Source organism: Alligator mississippiensis, chromosome 15 (genome assembly GCF_030867095.1).
Source record: "Alligator mississippiensis isolate rAllMis1 chromosome 15, rAllMis1, whole genome shotgun sequence".
Classification (NCBI taxonomy): domain Eukaryota; kingdom Metazoa; phylum Chordata; order Crocodylia; family Alligatoridae; genus Alligator; species Alligator mississippiensis.
The window spans coordinates 17,974,390-17,994,345 of record NC_081838.1 but is presented as its reverse complement, the minus strand read 5'-3'; the positions used below and the strand labels follow the sequence as shown (position 1 = coordinate 17,994,345).

General features: G+C 46.7%; 1 long non-coding RNA gene across 1 annotated transcript; it reads right to left on the bottom strand.

Moving 5' to 3' along the window:
* Nucleotides 1-332: 332 nt before the first annotated feature.
* On the bottom strand, nt 333-16,467 carry LOC109282926 (uncharacterized). Its single transcript, XR_002089960.2, has 2 exons — nt 16,151-16,467; nt 333-1,359 (listed from the first exon to the last, which is right to left on the bottom strand). It is a non-coding gene; the product is annotated as an uncharacterized LOC109282926 (long non-coding RNA).
* Between the last annotated feature and the right edge of the window lie 3,489 nt (nt 16,468-19,956).

Here is a 19,956-nt window from a genome sequence, read left to right as displayed (position 1 = left end):
GGCGAAGCAGTGTCCTGGCCCTGAGACGGCCCAAAGACAAGGCGAGGGGTTAATCTCCATGAAATCAGCCCTTCAGCCCTGCTATTATCCCCGTGTCAAGATGTCAGGGGCAGAGAGATGCTAACTTAGCTGGCAGGTGCATTCCTCCCGCTTATTGTGTCCCTGCCGTGGACTCTGGGCTTGGCTGCAATGAAGAGAGGAAGGCAGGGCGCAGCACTTTCTCCCTGCCCTGCCTTCTCACCCAGGAAACCAGGGATTAGCACCCTTCCCAGAACAGGATTTAGGGTGGACAGGTCATGCTGGAGGGGGAATTTAGGTCACTGAGGCAGCTGCATGCTTGGCTTCATTTATTTATTTCATTACAGCAGATCCAAGGTCCTGGAACAGGGGTGGTCACAAACAGCAGGGCAAGTAATTTGATCGAGGTACCACTGGGCATCTGCATCTCAGTTCAGTGCTTCAGAAAGATTGCAGGCCCCAGAAGCTACTTTCTGGAGCCTTTATTCTCAAAGATGCTGAAGGAGTAACCACTTAATGGCCCCATGTCCTCTCCAGCCCCATACTTCTCGCCTAGGAAGCCCCTGGTGCCGAGATCCTGCTAAGGGGTGGGGGTCTGGCACAGCTGACTAGGTCTAACAAGGAGCTGGAGAGGAGTCTCAAGGCTGTTTCTATGTTTTTAATGCCTTCAAAGAAGACTTTGGCCCTGCCCCTTCAATAACCATGAGGAATGTGGATCAAGGTGATGAGCAGGGTGGGTACAGGGACCTGTCATCTGGTGGGAGAGCAGGAGACTGGGGAGCCAGGACTCCTGGCTTTTCTTTTTTTCAGGACTGGGAGAGAAGGGCAGGCTCGGGGTTAGAGTCGGGGACTAGGAGTCAGGACTCCTGGGTCCGGGAAGGAGTGAGGTCTTGGTGATCTGCGACACTGGGGCACTTTTGGAGTCTGTTTCTGGCTCTGAGAAAGGGGTGGGGGCTGGTGGAGGGCACTTGTGGGTGCTCCAGGTGGAAAGTGAAGACGGCTGAATCCCAAACCCAGCTCAGAGGCTGTGGGGCTGAGGAAAAATCCTTTCCCTTGACCTCTCTGGGCCTCATTTTCCCGATCAATAAAATAGGGATAAACCTCCCTGCTCCCCGAGGCATTTGTGAGCTTGAGCATTGGGGAAGTCTCCATCAGAGTGAACCACATGCTCCACCATAACTCTTGTTGCACAGCAGAGATCAGGGCCCCGCAGTCCTGCTCCCAGGAACCGATGTCCCCTCCTCCAAGGTACATTGGTGCCTAAGCCCCATGTCCACAGGGGCTGTCTTCCTTCTGGCACCAGGCGCTGGTTTTGAGAGCTGTTTTCAAGATGCTGCAGCTCTGCTAGAGACAAGAGAAAGGAGAGTGGTGGGCAATATGCTCAAAAAGAAACTAGAGCTAAGATCCCCTTTACCCTTAACTCTGACCTCTTTTGGTCTCTCAATACCAGTGGTTTGCAGACTTTTTGGACTCAAGGCACCCTTTGATAGCCTTGAGGACCCCTCGGAAAATGCCAGCTCTCTTGTTTTCACTCTTTTTTTTTTTGACTACAGAAAAATAATAAAGCAATCCTTGCATTGTAAAAAAGTCAGAAAGATCACGACAAGGCAGAATGCTTTTAACTCTGGTTTCTCTTGTCTCCTGTCTCTCCCCTGTTCCCCAGGAGCTTTATGCTGTTCCCTTCAATGTTGCTAATCCCCAGAGCTGGCGGAGAAACAGATCTTTTCCTCTAGCAAATGCTGAGTTCATTTTGTTTTTCCATCTCCAATTTCTTGCCAAATTGGGAAGAAAAAAGGCAAAATTTTGATTTTTTTTCACACAGCCCAATACAGAGGAGGGGAAAAAAATCCCAACTTCGGATCACTAGAAACCTGTTATTTTAACACATTCACATGTTTTAGTTTTGCTTTTTATCCTGTTTTAATTTTGAAACAGCTGAGGACGAGGTTCACCCCTTGGGAAACAAATTTTAAAACAAAAACCCTCTTTAGCATGTTAATAATGTTTCACCCTAACTCTAACCTTAGCCCATTTATTTCTCCCCCCAAAAATAAATTTCATCCAAACGTTGAAGCTATTTCACCAAACTATTCCATCCTTGGAGGTTTTTAAGCCCTGGCTGGGATGATGTAGTTGGGGCTGGTCCTGCTTTGAGCAGGGGTTTGGACTAGATGTGACCTCCCAAGGTCCCTTCCAACCCTCAATTTTTATGATCCTATGATTCAAAACGATGTCGTCAAAGAAGAGTTTTGCACTGCAAAATACATCAACAAGTTTCCCCCTGGTATTAACACCCACAGGTGAAATTCCACAGATGCTCAAGGATTTGGAGGAAAGAGACTGGAAATATCAGTGCAACAGGCACAGTGTGGGCATATGATCTAGGGAGGCAACATCCAGACAGTCCAGCATGTAATGATGACCCAGGCTAACAGGGAATGTAATTCTCCCACCACTGATATCCCCTTCCCCCTCAAAAGATCCCCCACAGAATAATGTCACCCTGAAATGAATCACTCGAAAAGGGGGAAATGGATGGAATTAAAAAAAAAAATTCCAAACTGCAGAGATTTTACCCCGCAAAGGAGAAATGGGCTAAAGATACTGAAATCCACTATGATCTTCATTGTGGCTATTGATTCTACGATGTGGAAGATGCCCAGAAGCCGTGGGCAGCCTTATAAAACCCTCAGGCCTTGTCAGACAAGGTTCTTTGGGTAAATCTGATCTCTTTTATTAGACCAGCTCAAATAGTTGGAAAAAAAATCTTCTTTGCAAGCTTTCAGGCCTTGTCAACACATAAAGGTGATGTTGTTTAACCATCCAGTGTAATAACAGTGGTACCTTCCACTGGTTGGAGACTCAGTTTTCCCAATGCCTTATACTGGTATAGCTATAACAGGGTGGGAAAGGGGATATACTGGTCTGGTACAGTGCATAGAGCTGCACCCAGACCAGGGATTATCCTGGTATTATTATAAGGAGGGGACAAAAATCACACCCCTAATGCACATAGTTATAGGGTTAAAAAGCTTTACGTTGATCTAATCTAAGATTACACAGATTGGCTCGGACTGATGCTGGATGGAGATACACAGGGACGGACGGGTGATCTATATGAGGAGAGATACGCAGTCTTACAACATGCCCTTTGAAGAAAAAGATTCTCATACTACAGTCCGACAGCTTGCAAAGAGGCTTGCAAAAAATCATTTTTCCAACTATATGAGTTGGTCTAGTAAAAGATATTAGATTTACCCAGAGAACCTTGTCTGCCTGTGTTAAACCAACACGGCTACAAGCTACATGCCACAGCGAACACTTTGAAACTCATGTGCATAACTTAACAGTCCATGGTCCATCTTGAGGTGTCTAGACAAGGATCCTTGTTTTTAGAAGTGAAATCACAGCGGAAGCGATGGCCGCTGCCTACACTAAGCATGCGGCAATGTCCAGCTCCGCTTATTTGAAAAGCATTGGCCTGCATTTTTCCTGGGTTTATCCATGCTGATAGGACTGCTCTTGAGAACAGTCCTATATGACAAGCAAATACAGGGCTTGATTCTTGTTCCCATTACAGCCCATTGCTTGAGCCTTTGTGTGGGCCTCTGTGCTACCCTTGATAGACGTCCCAGCAAAATGCAACTCTCCCCATTGCACAGACTAGATGGAAGAGATGATGTAACTCAGAGTCATTCAGGACAGGGACTTGAACTGTGCTCCCTCCAGCTGTGGGCTGGTGTCTGACCGCTGGCCCAGCCTTCCTTCAGGCCCACGGCGCTGCGGGTCCTCGAGGGGGGTGCGAATCACAGCAGGTGGCTGCAGCACCGCTGAGAATCGCACCTCACACGTATTTGTTCAGGACCCACTATCGCTTCCCTCAACAAGACGCCTTGCCCTTTGCGCTAAATCCCGGGTCGGGCATCTCATCCATTGAAATGTGAGCAGGCATTAGGAAGGGGAGAAGAATATTTGCTTTTAAAAAGCCTCCCCAAAAACGGGCGATTTCCTTGTTAACGAAGTTCCTGGTTTGGAGGTGCTCACACACACACATGCACGCACATGCGGCGTGCCTCCTGGCCCCTTTCCATTGTCAGAGAAAGGTCAGCCCCTGCCTAGTTAGTTATCATTAGCTAAGGCCAATTAAATTGCAGCAATTGCACATAAATCACTCAGGACAGACACAGCACTTTAGTCCCCCCACCCCACCCCCCTGGTCTAAAAGGTTGACGAATCCCTCCTTCATCTCCCTCCCCCTCCGGATGAAAATGCACCCAGGCCTGGTGCCCGCTCGGCCCCCTCTTTCAATTGCTGTAGGGCCTTGTCTGCTTCTCCAAATATTAAAGGACGTCATAAATCACCAGGCTGTGACCATCCATCAGCCTGTCAGGCTGAAGATCAGGGTCACGGGTAAGAAAGATCAGAGGTCGTGCGGGAATAGAGCGGGTCAGGAGTGGAACAGCCGCGCATTTGCTTAGAACAACTTATTTTATGTCGCTCCGCCGGCCAGGCGGGGGGCGGGGAGGAGGGGCTGAAGGATGCTTTTAGCCGGCATGGAGGCTGCCGCATGAAAGGCTCTGCCCCTGACGTCCGAGATGTTTGGCAGGGACGTGGGGTCTGAGCTGTACTGAGGTTGCTGGGGCTCGAGCACACTCCACAGCCTACTCCTCGTCCACTGGCCTCCGCGTATCACCATGGGCATCTGGGACTGGGCTAGTGCAGCTTGCCAGCCCCGTACTCTGGCAAGATAGGGTCAAATCCTCTACTGGTGCACGTGAGCCATGTGCCGCTGAAGTCAAGGCACTAAGTACCAGCTGTCTCCCAGCACCGATCTCCTGGCACTCCAGCCTTGAAAGCTGGCTGTGATGGTGATCATGATGCTGGGAGATGAGCTCTGGGGGTTGTTAGACCAGAAGGCAGAGAGGGGTTTTTTTCTTCTCCGTGGGAGGACAGAGTTCAGCTGACAGTGCAAGGGAAGCCTGGAAAGTGGGATCATTTGCAATAACCAGGAGAGAAATACTGGGGCCTGGGGAAGTAGAAGCATCGCAGCGGCCTGGGCAGTGTCGTGGGACCCACCAGGCTGGTGATAAGATCCAAGGATTTGGCAGAAAGCGGATCCCATCCCATGCTCCCCAGTGCCTTGATCTGAGATCGACCTGCATGAAGTCCACCTGCCCCACAAGGACATGTAGGGTTGCGGGGTAAACCCAGATGGCTAAGGGCAGCTCATGATTGCGGTGGATCCCACGGCGCTGACGCCTTTTTCTTCTGCAGCAGTCAGCACTCATTTTTTTTAGAGACAACTCATGGTTGGTGCGATGCCCCCAAGCCCTCCTGACCCCGGCCCTTGGGGCTGTACATGCACAGCACCGAGGTGGTGCCTAAATCCAGGGCAAGAGATGATGCCCGTGGCACGGGACGGTGAGGAGCGGCCGTCATGGCACGATGCATGGCTGTCCCTCGGGGGACTCAGCCGAGGAGGCCAAGATGAGCCCCGTACATATCCATACAAAAATTGCAAAGAAGAGACAGCTGCCTGTCAGGAGGGCCAAAGATGTCTCCAAGCCTCCGCGGGTCTGCAGAAGCCCGCAGCCCGCGCCAATCGCCCGCTTCGGGCGTTTGTACACGTTATGCGCCTAGACAGCTTTTGGGCAAAGGCACAGTGTTAAGGCTAGAGATTAGCATAACCCGCTGCCCCCCCAGTGGAACAAGGATCCCACTGCTCCGGTTCCCCGGGGTCCCCAATCCTCCAGCCCAAGCACAAAGGGCCGCGCAGGCGGCTGGCAAACTTTTTTCTTTATTTCCCCTCCTTTTTCTCCTTCTTTCTTTTCTGCTCTTTTCTTTCACCCTCTTTTTTTTTTTTTTTTATTTAAATCTAATTGAAACGGGGTGGTGGCAGCGAAGGGAGGGGTATGTGGGGGGGGGAGTTTGAAAGATAAAAGCTGCCAGGGCTAATTACACCTCATTATTCCCAAAGATCTCTCACGCCTCACTTCTCCTCAAACGCCAGCAAAACTGCGGGGGAGGGGACGAGGCTATTAAGGGAAGGGCCTGGTGGAAAACAAAGTTAGTTAATTCACACGGCGCGGAGAAAAAAGCCTGGTGTGTGGGGGGCTTTTTTTTTCCCCTTCTCCTCTTCCCCTTGACCGGGGAGGGTTTTTTTAACTCGGGCTCCGCGAGTTCCCGGCCAGAGCGAGCGGCCCCAGGAAGGCTTTCCTGCATGCCCAGGGGCAGAGGGGACCTTGACCCTGCAGTCTCGGTGCCAACGTGGCCCAACGGGGTCTTCGGTTTGATCAGCCCGGTGCTGCACGCCACAAAGTGCCCGTCCTAAGCAAGGGGTGCGTGGGTCGGGGGGCAGAGCAGGATCCCAAACCAGATCGGAGACCCCCTGCGTCCCAGCTCCTCTCCCCCATGGGTGGTGCAGAGCTGTGAAGAGTGGGGTGCAGGCGTCCCTTGGGTGCAACTCCGGGGGGAGCCCGGCCCTGGCTTGCCCCGCTTGGCTGGACATCACAGGGCGCTTGTCTTGCCAAGGCCAGAGATGCTTAGCTGGCACGGGATAGCCCCACTAATGGCTCGCAAAGGCATTGGGGTCTCATGGATCCTGGGCTTTTTCCCCCACTGGCCTGTGAGGTGATCGCAAGCCCCGATTCGTGCCTCAGTTTCCCCAGGGGGCTGCCCTCTCTAGTGAAATGCTGCAGGACGCAGCCAGGAGACCTCGCCGTCCTCCAGGCGAGTGGTCCCTGAGCCTCTCCCTCCATCATGGTGCGGTACCCTCGGGTCCAATCCTGCACCTCTGCTAGAGGCACTGAGGGAAGGGTCCCCATGCTGGGTGAAGACTGAAGTGCCCCAGAGGGGACTGGGAACGTGGCCTTTTCGAACCCCCGTGGGGCTCAGTCAGGTGCATGGCCAACCGGGAAACACTCATCGCGGCCCAGAGAGGGGACTGGGTAGAGCTGGGTCCTATTCTCAGCTCATTAAGGTGCAACAGGCAGGAAATCCCAGTCCATCTCTGTGCTTTGGTTTCCCCATTTAAAAACAGGGGAAGAAACGCACCCATGTGGCAAAGGGTCATTGCTGTCTGCTTTGAGAGCCTCAGGGACGGGCAGTGTGAAGGGGCGAAGGTTTGATGCTTGATCCAAAATAATTTCAACAGATCTGGTCAGAGAGACATACATCCATACAAAGCCCATGCCACTGGCACACTACATTGCTTTTATAGCAAGGAGTATTTTTCACAGGGAAATCTGCAAAAAAACCCCACCAGGATTTGTCATACTTCTTCCCCAAACAGGATACATCCCCAAGGCATTTATTGAGCCGGGACTGGGATGGGTAAGACCCCAACCAGTAGCCGTGGGATGCTTTATGAACACAGTATATTACCCATGGAGATTTCTGATAGCAAGTGGGGGAAAAAAAGACACTAAGCGCAAATCAAACTTTTTAAGGAACAAAGATTTAGCTTTCCTGCAAAATATCCCTGGCTGTGATATTGGGGGGGGGAGCATGGTGAATATCCAAGCACAGCAAGAAGGTTGATTATTTCTGAGTCAAATGTTTTGCAAAGGTTTCCACGCAATTTCAACATTTCTTTAAAGCTGTCATGTCGGGGTGGGCTTTTTCTTTTTTTTTTTTTTTTAAATCGTTGAGAAAAAAAATTGCAAAGAGGAGACAGCTGCCTGTAGATTTCAATTATGATGTGTTTGGTTTTGATGTTCTGACAATTAACATGTTTCTCTGGAGCAGTTTAATACGGAAAGAAACCTCACCTGTTCTAATCCACCTACCAGCTCATCATAACCACACTGAAAAGACGCTCGGAAAGTTTGAACACTTTGACAGAGTTCAGAGATCCGTCACACGCTCTGAAATAAAGCATTTGTGGGGCATTTTTGCTGTTTGGCCCCTGGGTTGTTACCCTCCAAGAAATGGAAAGTCTTATCCAGCTGGGATAAAATGTCTTGCAATTTATGTATTTTTTAAAGTGAAAAATGAGAGTCTGCTTTCTGTCTGGATAGCATCGCACATCTTTACAAACCTAATACACTGACTATATTAAAAGACAGCTCAAAGGTATAACGCAACTTCCGAACTCTGCAAAAAGCAAACTCGCCTAGAAATGACATTATGATTTTGCTGTACGTTTAGACATGAATATGAGCAGTTTTATACTCCAGACAAAGAAAAATGACCTGCCATAGTCCGTGGCTTCTAAAGATCCACTGCGTTGTTGCTATTGCAAGGGATTTTCCTACGTTCACAGGAAAATAGAGGTTATCATTCATGCTGTGTCCGTGAGGAAATGCGGGATCTTTAAGGCAGTTTTGGTCCCCGGTGATCTTGTGTGGTTTTGCTTTTGGAAAATGTTCTATCTTTGCTGTTTCTTTGACAGCTCGGCTGTGAAGCAGTTTACAACCACACAACGTGCGTGTGCAAAATGCTGTGGCCTGCACACCCCTTTTTCCATTTTTTTTTGCATATAACTGAATCTTGTTTTAGCACCTGGCAAATTGGAACAATTTAAAAATGTATACTCCAATTCTGTGACGTAGAGGGAAAAGTACATATTTTGTCTACAAAATCCCACCTCACACCCCCCAATTTGCTCGCTGCTGCTAAATTACCTCTTATATTTTATGCATTTTTTTTTTAGAGAGAAAAATTCTCTTGGAAGGAAATATATCAAATGGTTCTGTATCGCCCAACTTATTTAAATCCAATAACAATTGATCCATTGACAGCAACAGGACTTAGATTGAAGCCCCACTAATAGTTTTGGATGAGGCATATATAACCATGAAATCATTTCGGGAGACTAGGTACCAGTCAGTTAAACGCTGAAGTTAAAAACATGGATCAGTCTTTCTTTATGGATTATTCTATTGGGCCATGGGGAAGAAACTAACACTTTTGGAAGGACCCTGTGAATGTTAAGGAAACAAAATTAAACCAGAAACGCAGAAGAGCACCATCTGCCGTATAGTCACACCTTGCTTTGGAAGATGACCGCAGATCTTCTTGCTAAAAACTGAGCTGCTCCACAGAAAACTACTTTGTTTGGCACCTTTACATGCTGACATACGTACACAGATTTTCTGACCTTTCTCCCATCCAACTATGCACCTATGGATCTATCTATAGATCGCCAAACAGACTGATAGATTAGAGATATAATTTAATTATTGGTTGCCTAGGTACCATGGCGTCAATGCACTAGGAATACCTAGGCAGATAGATTTAATTTGCCTTAACATTTAGTTCTTTAATATAACTACTACAAACAGGGTTACTTAAACACTTTTTTAGGCGATGCTACAGAAAGTGAGATCATATAGCCTGTTCTAAGGAAGATATAGGCACCCATAACAAAGGGCTAAAATACTTCAGCAAAGGTTCATTTTAAAATACCTCCGGGAAGAAAATTCTCCTGATCAACCTTATCTATTCATTGTCCAAAGCCATAGGATAAAATTGTACCAGCTTTACAGGCACAGCCAGCAAACCTGCCAAAACCTTACAAAAGTTTTTCTTCCCTTTGTAAATATATTGATTTGCATTTTGCACAGCCAGATCCATCCTTATATATTTGTGTCCTTATCCATTCCCGTATCTCGATATATTATGCCGAGAAATGTTGACATAATTGTTGCTTATACATAAAGCCGAAGGAATTCCAGTTTGAAACTAAATAGCATCACAAAAGCTCATTCTTTGGTTCTTGTTTAAAAGGATTCAAAAGTCCCTGCAGCTTTCTATAAATCAGGAGGCTGCTAAATGAATGTTTGTGTGTACTATTTGTACCAGTGAAAAATAACATTAACAAGACCCATAAGAAGAACTGATGGAAGATAATTTAACTGCAGACTGGTTAAAGTATATACCTGTAAAAAAGAATGATAAAAAAAAAATGACTGCCTTATAAGGTGGGAGAAACAGCTTTCATCTAAGTTTAAAAAGGATGTGTAGCTCCTCTGGTGACTTAGTAAAAAAGGAAATTATTGCTAAGGGTCAGAGGCATTTAACAACTATACTTCTCCCTGAATATTTTTTATGCTGCTGCTCTTAAAGTAACCCCTGAGACAGCTGTACTACAAAACTGGAGACTAAACATTTTTTTTCTTTAATTAATTTATTTTCTTATTTTGCTTATCTGACAGCACTCTGAGTGGATCCCTTTTTAACTTTTCCCGTGGGTAATCCATACATTATTAGGATTTTTTTACATACCAACATGGCTACGGAAAAAATAAGAATAGGAAAATGTAATCATAACATCTCGACTTTGACACAGACCAAAGGGTCGTGTCAGAGGGACACACAATTAGTCTGAATTCATTTCTTTTTTCTTTTTGGGGGAATTGCCTAGGTCTGAAGTTCATGGCGTGTGTGGAGGGGAATTGAGATGCATGGCTGTGGAACAAACAGAACAAGTCAAATTTTGGAGGAAGGGGGTTATTTGTATAGTTAGCAACACAGTTTTCCTTTTAAGCAATCTTTTCTTTGCTCAGAAAATAAGGACTAATTTTAAACATCTGATCTTTAATATCTGAATTTCCCCTTTCCCTACCAAGAAAACCCTGTTTTTTTCCCCTTCCCCCTTAGATAGTCCAAGGGACTGGCTACCTTCTTTCTAAAATTGTTGGCATGAAATTATTTAAAAGTGATCTTGCAAAATTGTTAACCTTTCCCCCTTCTTAGCCTGCACAGATCTTCAAGCCGGGCAAGCAGTGAGCGGAAGAAAAAAAGAAAGCGCTGGAAAGCAAACGAGAAAGGAAAGATTACCGTCAATATTACGTGGGGCTCGGCTTCATTAATTTGGGTTTTTAAAAGGCTTTGAGGGGTCTTAAGCAAATCTCATCTGGGTCATTATTCGTACACCTTTACAAGTCCCCTGCCACGTAGGGGAAATTCTTTTTATCCCCAGCGATCCCTTCCATCATGTTGCAGAACAAACCAAATTAGAACAATAATCCAATAAACACGGGCACGCCTATTCTGGAAAACTTTGCCGGCTGCTTTTAGCTTTAAAGCTCACTTGCAAAAGTGAACAAAGCCTGTTTGAGGCGCGGAGGGTTTGAAACACGGTGCCTAGACTCCTGCTTCCTCATTAAACAAGGTTTTGTACCTTGTATTTTCTCCCTCTCGTGAGGGGGTTTATATAGTCATCGCAATTATTACCAAAGGTTCTTATGTTCTGTATTTTCCCAACAGCATGTAGTTTAAGTTGCAATCGCTATTAATTGACAATTACCTTATGCGGCTCAAAAACTTTGGTCCTCTACTTGCGACAATCCCAAGTTTTTTTGTTGGTGGGGGTTTTTTTTGTTTTGTTTTTTTTTGCAAAGATTGAGGCAACTTTCTGGAAGGTAAAAAGTAGCAAATTCTTCAGCATGAGCGCGGCGTGTCTGCGCCGCTATCTTGCAAAAGAGCATAAAAGACCCCTTGCTCATAAATACTATTAAGTAGGATTTAAAAAATCAAGCAATTGAAGCCAGATAATGCCCGACATAATCAACTGGCTCTATTCTCCCCATCATGGAAGGTCCTTGTGTGCCTGGGGTATTTAGCATGTCCTTTAACAAAGCTGAAAGATTTGTATTTAAATCGGACTTCGGGAGCCTCATTCTCCGCCTGCCCTGGATTTTGTTTGCGCTTATTTACACCTTAGCCAAGCCGCAGGGGGGGAACGCGGCTGATTTGGCTTACGCCTTCCTCTCCTTGGTGTAAATGACCACACAGGTACAAATCAGCAGAGAAGCAGGCCCAATATTGCAGGATTTGGGGATAAAACGCCTTGAAGTGAATGTGCTTCGCTGGGAAAGTCCAGTTCATTTCAGGGCCAAATTCTTAGCTACCTCAATGCCTCTTTGCACTTTGGCAAGACCAAGGGACCCCAAAGCAGGTCTGAATACATCAGTTATGCCTATTTCAAGCCTTCTGTTGCACCGGTATAAATGGGTTTTAATCTAAATTAGAATCAGGCCTTAAACGTCCACTGAGCAACATGGATTTAGGTGAGTTCCTCTTTTATCAACAAATTGGCCTATTAAAGCAATGATGTTCGCAGTATGGAGAGCAGATGTGCCGTGTATATAGTAGATCCCCTGAAAAATTCACCTAGATCTTCATTTGCTGTGTTTTTTCAAAATTGGCAATCTTTGCCTAAACTTTCCTCACCTCTCCGGAGGCAATATCTCAAGCTTAGCGTTAGTAAAATCATCGAAGAAATTAGAAGGACTCTAAAGCTGGCCATGGCAAAGTGCAGTAATATCTTTAGCTAGAGAAACCCGGTAACATGTACAAGTGCCCCAAATGGGCTTTCTGCAGTGGTGTGTCTCTGGAACAAGGTGTATTTTTGGTGCTCAAAGGATTTGGATGAAATAGGGTCAAAAACAGCGTTTGATTCTGTGTCTGGACATGTGTCTGAATTGGCTAAAATGGACAGATAAGACCCAAAATGAAAGATGCACATGCACAAATTATTCCTGAAAGAAGTTGCAAGTGCTTTGATGTCTCTCTCCTTTGGGAGAAAACATCTCTTGAAAACCTCCTTTTCACAACTGGGGATTTCTCATTGCGATTAGCTTCTGCAATAAAAGGGAGGGGATCTTAATAGATGTGGAATGTACTTTTGGGACTGAACTGAACAAAATGAAACCCACTTGGGTGATATAGGTCCATGCCAGGCGTATACAGGAACGGGACTAGGTTAAGAATAATTAAATAACAAGCCTGAGCATTATCAAACCAAAGGCAAGAAGTTGGTGCAAGGGTGTACATGGATTTGAGAAACAAATGGATGTATTTTCTACTGAATTACTACGAAAATATATTCATGTCCTGAGAAATGCTACGAACTTTTGAGGACCAGCCGCTTTCCAAAGGGATTTTGGAGTTAAGCTATTTATTCCTCTCTAGAACAGTATTTCAGAAGCACAGATACTGCAGAGCCTTTTCCCACATTCAAGGAAGTTTGGATCTGATCCGGTTTAAGCAAGTATCACTTCATCAATCTGCAAATAAAGTTCTCTCAGCAAATAAAGGCTGTTGTTATTGCCATTGTTATTACACCCTGGGCAATATTTTCCTTTTCTTGCTAAATCACTTTTTTATCCCTTCGTTCCATTTCTTCGAACGGAATCTGTTTCCCTGTCAAGACAATATATTTGCAAAGCTACTTAATTGAGCGTTATCCAGAAGAAATGATTGCCTTAGAAACTCTCACAGAGGGGGGAAAAGAAAATGATGAATCCAGACGTAATGCAACCTATTTGGTTTTGCTTATTTTTAAAGATGACTTTTCTCTTTTGACTGTGAAAGCCTGCCAGCAGCTGAAATGAAAACCATTCAGCCCTGAGAAAGATGCTACCTGGCTCAACATAATTTATTTTGTATAATGTCTTTTCCTGCTAAAGTACCTTTATGGAGCGCTAGACGAGAGTGCTTGGGACGTGGCATAAATTACAGAAAGCTGAGATTCCTTTTCACAAGGAAATTGTCACAAAATCAGTACATCTGGTCCAATTTTAGGATCAGTTGCACGAGTGATATTTCCCCAATGTATTTAGTTGCCTGAAGTGCATGTTTCTTGTAAAAGGAAATATTCCCCTTTATCTTAAGGATAGTGTTTTAAGGAAGCAGGATGTTCACAGCTGGGGATGTTGTGGTTCTTTGGACCACTCTGTGGCGTGCCCTTTACAAATCAGATGTGCTCTGTGCTGCCTTTGAATCTGGAAAATATGGCTTGGCGGAAAACCGAAACTCAGAGTGAAAGCCAGTGAGAGAGGGTGAGACATCATCCAGCAGCCTCGGGAAAATATGTCAGACTGGGTGAAGCATGAAGCGAACGTTAGCGCTTGGTGCTAGGGAACTCAGCACCTTTATTCCCATGTAATCATAATGACATGTCAGCACCTGCAGGATCCGGCCCTTCTTTCTGCATGTGGCTCCAGCAAGCTGCTGCCTGGATATGTTATGTATGTCATGGGCTGAGTTCCCCCATGATACAGCTTGACTAGCTTTGTTGAGGTTAAGAGGCATGAATCTGGGTGTTCGGTGCCTTCCTTTCCTTTTCCCCTTGGCTGCGCAGCCAGATCTGTGGGTTTTCTGCCCTGCTGTCATGGAGGCCCCAATCCTGAAAGCATGCGAGTCATCTTGGTGGAGTCCGTAGGACCAGTCTCAGGGTCAAATTTCTGAAGATTGGGCCTGTGCATGGAGTGACTAGAGCAGCCTTGCCACAAGTCAGGCACAGGTCTCACCCATCTTTCACCCTCCCATTGACATATATATTTTTTTTACTCATACATCAAAAGCTCTTATTCCACACAGGTGCATTGGATTTTGCAACTCTCGTATAAACAGTGCATCTCTCTTCTCTGCAGCATCTCCTCTCGCACGTAAATACACCGTGGCGTGGATTCACACTGACTTATCACACTTAAATACACTGCTATTAAGGCAACCCACTGCGTTCTTGCTATCAAACATACCTCTGTGCAGGGAATATGCGGCCTTAATATAAATGCCCCTCCGCACCAATCCCCTCAAGACGGCTTTGTATGGCTCTGTAATAGTTAGACTGGTATTTGTTTAACTCGAGAGAGAGAGGGTGTCTCTGTCTCCACTGCCCCAGTTGCCTCTGCACTTTTAAAAAGCAACTAAACCCACTTACTGGCTAAAGAGCATCCCGGCATTTTCCCCTTTGCAGAAGCGCCTGTTGCTTTTTGCTTATATGCGAGTCTCCTATTTTAATTTAAAATGCCCACGATCATTCATTCTTTGCAGACCGGCTCAGACCAGCTCCCATTTCTACGGCTGCCTTGGTGATTTTAGAGTCACTCTGATACAGATTTTATACCTCTGACTGTCAGGTTCTCCCTCTTTAATTTGTTTTTCATCTCTATAATGGTCCTTAAAACAGGAGATGTCAACACAGCCCCTGGAAACCCCCACTTCCCCATGGCTTAAATTAAACTCAGCTAAGATACAGCTTCGTCCTCGGGGTAGGAGAGCTCCACAAACGGACCCATGAAAGAGAGATTATAAACAGCTGAAAACAAACCCAATAATGAGCCTGGTATTTTTTTTCCCCCTAATGTGCAATACATTCTTCTTGGCTTTGAAAATTGCCATTGCAGTTTATCTTTTTGTTTCTCTCTCGCTGCCTATCGATATATCTTATGTGCAGTGCTAGAATGACTCCTGTATAAGGTATGATGCACGGTTTGGCTTGGCAAAGGAGGACTTCTACAAGAGTTTGCAGGTGGAAGGGCCCAGAAACATGACGTGATTGACAAGTCTATTAAATTAAAAAACCATCCATCACGAGGAAGGGCTAGATATTTGATGGATGTGCTGTGTCTCGCTGATCATTTCCATATTAACTCTTTGCTGTCCTAGTGCCATGAGAAACCAGCATTAAAAAAAATAAATAAATCTGCTGTTTGCGTAGGTTTTTAGCCCAAGAAAAAGAGTAGCCAGAAAAAAAGCACAGCTGAAAAATCCCCTCCGAGCGATTCAGTTAAAAGTTTCGCGAGGCAGCCAGCAACTTGCTACAGCACAAAGCAACCGTGGCAATGCGGGAATGATACAGCCTCTTCCCATTGTTGCACTCGGTCTGTTGTGAGACAGTGATTTGTTAACTGATAAATGTGTCTTTCAAAAGCCGAGCGTGTAATTTGCACCACTGTGTTTATCATAAGGCGCGTATGAATATGAGCTCGTGAGCATCACTGTTCCCTAGCGCCGGGGATGGCGTATTTTTTGCGGCAGTGATACCCCTGTATCCCATCCCCTTCTCTTCAAAAGGCAGTTTCATCTGCGAGCGATAGCCCAGTTTTGGAGAAGATACAAAGCTCCATTTCTTTAAGGATCAAGCAAGGCAGGTTCAAAATAAATTCCTAGCTTAAAGAGTAGCTGGGAAGGGACTCTGTTCCAGCTGGAAATATTCAGAAGCAGAAAAACAGCCCCTTTCCCCCCCCCCGACACATTTTTGACTACCAAACGAACCCCAACACCAGGAAGATAAAATCCAAACCATGCCAGGGTCCAACTGGGAGCTGCCGGCGACTTAATATAAATTCATCAATTCTCATTCTTAAAATACCCGGGAACTGCAAAGCAAGTGTCTTACCCCAACAGATCCTGCTCATCGAAGTCTTAGTGTGGCTTGCAAAAGGAATGACCAATTTGCATAGCAGGGCTCCAGAGATGGACTGGATGAAGGGGACAGTCTGCCTTTGCAGACCTTGAATGGCATTGTAGGAAAAAAAAAAAAGAAAGAAAGCCCTTTCTAAGCTCACTGAATTCACGCGCTTTTGCAGCCGTCCCTGTGGCCAGGCCGGGTTCATATTTACTCCTAGGTGCCCCTTGCGAACTCTGACATGGGGAAATGCTGGAGGGAGGGAAAGGAGCTTGAAATGCCTGGGATGATTTTGGTGCAACTGGTCATTCCAGTGAAATGGATTCACGTGCAAAATATTTGTTCTTGGATCCTAATAGAGGAATATGTTCTAAACATAGCCGGGGAGAGGTCTTGCTCGGTTAATAGGAAGCCTGCGGTGATGAGCTGATTTCCCATAGGGATCTCAGAACAACAGCTCTTTTGCACGTGTGTTTGGAACAAATGTCCGTCTCCCCAAAAAGACTTGGTGGATGAATTATGCTTTTAAATGCTGGCAGCAGAGAAGCTTCCAGGTGGAGAAGTGTCTCTATGGAGATGGAGATGTCTGCAGCCCTGATCCTATAGGCACTTTGCACTTGCTGAACTTGAAACATGGGAGCAACCACATTAAAGGGACTGATCTGCAACCATGAAGTGAAGCAGGTGCTTGTCAGATTGAGGCCTGTACCTCCACACACGCATGCACATCTGCCTATCTGCACACACTTAATGTACACACAAGCCCACATTCCCCTTGACATGCGAAGGGCATACACATGCATCCTGCATGCACGTTGTACACATGTATATGCACCCTAGATACCATGCACAGACATGCATCTGTGTACCTGCCTATATGCACACAACATAGGTGTACAATTATTTGTTACGTATACGCACCCCCTCTACTGTATACACACAGAATACATATGTACCACACAGTTCATGTATTTCTAGATGCACAAAAAAATACATATATGCACTTATGCTTATCTCTGGACACTTTAAATGTTATCGTCACACACACGACAGACACATATGTACACACAGACACTGCTTTTATACATGTGTACCCTGCTTTGTATGCACATCCCATGACAAAAAGCCCAGATACACTCAAATATTTGCATACAATAGCTATATTTGATAAGTGTATATTATATCACAGTATGTATGTGTATATTATTTCACAGTGTGTGTGTGTATGTGTGTGTGTGTGTGTGTGTATAAAATATATATATATATATTACATATGTATTGTGATATAATGTGTCTTGCACTGTGGAGTGAACCAGGTGAAGATGAGAAAACTAATTTCCCCATAAACTCCTAAAGCCAGACCTCTACATAGTCTAAACCACCCAGCAGCGGAGACATGGAGACTCTTGTGTCCCCTACATGTGGTTAGATTTGACTGAAAGGGGAAGATGTCAGAATTTCTTATGACTTCCAGTCTTCCCTGCTCCCCACTGTGTATGTATCTTTATCATTTTTAGGACAACAGGGATGCATGCTGTGGTATAGCAAGGCACTGTGTGTTATATTCAGAGCTGCTGTTCTCAAGATCCAACAGTCCAAGCTCCTGAGAGTGGCTTTAAAAATCCCCAAATCTCCTGATTTATGAAATGAGGCCTTGAGAAAATCCTTCCAGCTATCAAGAGACTTGCAAAATATCATGTCAACTGGTGATAATGTTGATGTCAGGGCACATCTATACCACATGTAGGTGTGTTCTTGACTTGGGTTAGTGAAGCAGTCAGCTAACTCCAGTTCAAATAGCCATGAAGACAGGGCATCTTGGGTTTTAGCTCTGTTTAACAGCTCAGGTTCAAGCCCTGTTGTGCCTCTACTGACTTGAACTTGACCTGCCAGCCTGGGCTGAAGATCAAGTTACCCTATCATTATTGCTTTTGTAACCCAAGGTAAGCATGTGCTTATCTTGGGTGTCAATGCATCCCGGTTATACCAGCAGAAATCTGGAGTGACACCACTTGCATGGGCTAGCCCCGTAGCTACTATGAGCCAAGCGCTTGGTGAATCCATCTGCTGTGCTGCAATGCGCCAGCGTGCTTATGGGCACCCAGCCGCCATCACCATCAGAGCATAGGACCCTGAGCTGAAAGCAAATGCCCTGTCTTCCAGTGCCCCTGCAAGGTCAGGCACGGCCCCATCACCCCTCAGCATCACGGCTCTGCACATGTGCCCACGATCCATCATCGTAACCTGCTGCCGAAACCGAGACCTCACAAGCAACCCTGTTGCATAATGGGCGATGACATCGCGGGCTTTGCCATTCTGATATTAATGGATCCTCCGTGCATTTTCATGCTAATTGCCATGTCTCCAGCATGCCGGCCACTCCCGCCCCCTCGTCCCCTGGCGGTCCCCAAGTTCCAATCCTTTTTCCCTTTTTCTCTGGGTAATTATCAACAGTTCCTTATCTCTAATTGCAGCCCAATGGTTTTGTCTTAATTCACAGAGGACAAATGGGGAGGGTCGGAGCTGAAGACAGCTTTTCTGTGCGAAAGGTCTGGGAATAAGACCTGCCAATCAATCACGACTTGAAACCCCTCTCCGATGCTCCTGCTTCTGGATGAAAGAGCGGCTGGTGGGGAGGGAAGGGGGGGCTGTGGGTTCTGGGGAAAGCCAGGTGGCCCCGGCAAACTTCTGCATCAGGGACGGGATGGGGATGGGGTTGCTTTGCTGTTGACTGGGTGTATTTTCCTTGGTTGCTTTCTTTAGAGTGGGAAAATCTGAGGCTAGCTTGCTCAGACCAGACCCCATGGTGCCAGGTGCTGTATATGAGAAGGGGCAGTCTCTGCCTGTGGGTGCTTAGAAGGGCAAAGACAGACTAAGTCAGGGAGGGGAAACTGAGGCAGGACGAGGCAGAAATGCAGAGCTCTGTTCTGGACAAAGGGAGAACAGCCTCCTGGAGCATAGTCAGCCTCCGGTAAAGTAACTGCCTCCAGCCTGGCCCAGAGGTTTGGCTTTTAGGCACAGCTACCCAGTAGCCGGGGGTTCCTGCAGGATTTGAGCCTGAATCTTATGTGCTGGAGATGCTTTGGGGGGCACCAGGGCCCTTTGCCTCTCCCCACAACTTCTTCTCACAACGTGGAGACACCAGGCATCCCATCCCCTGCCTGCTGAGGTGCAGCTGGTCCAAGCAGTGCCCCCTGGGACCGTGTCTGACCTAGGGGTCCGGGTGCTGGGGGGTCTTGCCAAGCTCGTGGCTCCACTTTTTGAGTGCTGCTGCCACCTCGTGGGGGTGCGCACGCATGGCACGTGGCTACTGGCTTCCCCAACCCAAGTGGCAGACTCCTGGCTTCTCCAGATGGAAGGTCCCAGCGGGTCCCCCATGCACCCAGGTCCCATTGAGGGGCAGGTTGCCCCACATCCACCCTGGTGATAGTCCAGCCTGTGGAGGGATGGAGCCTTCCCTATTTCCAGCCAAGCTGCCTGCCGGGATGGGGGGAGAAAGCAGGGAGGAAAATTCCCAGCGAAGGCCTCAGCGTGGGAAGGGAGATGGATCCAGCTGTGGCTGAGCCAGGGAGTGTGAAGAGCCCCCAAATTGTCCCCCCTGCAACAGGAGTCCAGGGGTGTGGCTTTCCAACCATTCCCAACAGCTGGGCCCAGTGCAGGGCACGGCCCTTTTGTGTGCTTGGCATGTTGTAAAAAGCCACAGGAAGGGGGGCATTTTATGCCCCCTTTGCATGAGTGCGATGGTGCCCTCTGGACAGGCCCCAGAGCACCAGGCATTCCCAGCCCCGGGGGTCAGG